Below are 1,831 nucleotides of genomic sequence, written 5' to 3' on the forward strand. Positions count from 1 at the left end.
TTCCCGCGGCGCGCCTCTCGCTGGGGGCGGGGCTCGCCTGCCCGCCTGCTCACTCAGGGCCGGGTCCGAGCTCTCAGGCCCCGCCCACGTCGCAGAAGCCTGGTAGACTGCGCCGGCCGCTGGCGGCTCTTCTGATTGCCCGCTCGGCTGCGCTCAGTGTCATTGCGCGCTGATGGCCTGCGATTATTTGTGAGCTGCTGCTGTTGTACATTTGCACGCCATCTTCCGACAAGCGCTTTGACAGGTTTTCTAAATTACATTCTTATTTTAATTTTCTCTTGCAGAATCAGTAACAAAGCAGCCGCAAAACAATCCAATGTCGTTTCTACAAATCATAAAACATGGCAAGACTAACCCAAAAAATGGCCTGCTAGGGGGATAAATATTATTTTGCAGTACAGTACATAATTATTGAAATAAATCAATTAAATAGATTCGTCAATGAATCAACTTGGAAAACAATGAATAATAGGAGTTAGCAAATGAGTAGTGCCTGCTCATGTACACTATTTAGCAGTATATGTTGCTGGTATTTCTCATCCAGGTGTTGTTTCATTTGTATCTTTAATAAAACCACACCAAGCAGTGTAAAAATTAACTTGTGGTGTTTTTTTCTGGCCACCTCAATTTTTCCGTTTATGGCAGGTTTGAAGCTTGCTCAAAGTGAGTGAGGATGAGATCAATGGCTGATACAGGACATCGATAAAAATAAAAAAATATTAAAAACACCAGCCCAAAGCCCTCCAGCACCTGAAAGGCATGTAAGCTTTCACGAAGTCTGAACTGACTTCTGCTGCCACTGTTTGTGGGGCTGCCCTTGACAATGTTTTTGCTGGGTTTGCGTTTATTTATTTTTTTAGTTCTTGTGAAGCATCCTGGAAGTTTTTATGTGGTGGGTGGTAAATGGGAACAATTTAAAGCAGCCTTCCGGATGTTTGGGACTACAGCCCCAGCCAAAACAATTGGAGGGCATCAAATTGGCAAAGACTGTTTTTAAAAGATTGCATAACAGAAACCACAGAGCAAGTCTGGTATAGGAATATTCCCCATAAGCACCTTAGGCCTGGGAATTCTGCCCACAGGTGAGTTATTGCATTTTGCCTGGGAGGAGGCCGATCCCCAACTTGATAAGGGTGATTTGCCTGGAGCCCTGATAGGTGGATAATATCAAACTGTTACATCTTCCCTCCAAGTCCTTGCAGACAGCACACGTTCTCTCTCACAGCTGTCTTGCCATTGCAGCAAGAGGTGATCTACTGCCTCTATTTTGTCCGTAACTCCTACTTGGTCACCTCTAGGCTTGATTATTGTAACTCGCTCTACGCGGGGCTGCCCTTGAAACTGACCCAGAAACTCCAGCAGGTGCAGGGTCCCGGCCGCGGGATCGTATTCATCCAGTGCTTTACCAACTGCACTGGCTCCCGGTGGAGTACAGGATCAGGTTCAAGGTGCTGGTTTTGACCTTTAAAGCCTTATGCGGCTTAGGACCCTCGTACCTACGGGACCGCCTCTCCCGGTATGACCCACAGAGGACATTACGGTCCACAAATAATAACATATTGGAGATCCCGAGTCACAAGGTGGCTAGGCTGGCCTCGACCAGGACCAGGGCCTTCTCAGTACTGGCCCCGACCTGGTGGAACGCTCTGTCTCAGGAGACTAGGGCCCTGCGGGATTTGTCATCTTTTCGTAGGGCCTGCAAGACAGAGCTGTTCCGCTTGGCCTTTGGACTGACTCAGTCTGACCCCGGTGTTACCCTCCCCTAAGGTTTTATTTATAAGGTTTTATTTATAATGGTTTTATCTTATTCGTATATTTTTAATTTTAAAAT

This window comes from Zootoca vivipara, chromosome 1, assembly GCF_965207765.1.
Source record: "Zootoca vivipara chromosome 1, rZooViv2.hap1.1, whole genome shotgun sequence".
In the NCBI taxonomy this organism is placed as follows: Eukaryota; Metazoa; Chordata; class Lepidosauria; order Squamata; family Lacertidae; genus Zootoca; species Zootoca vivipara.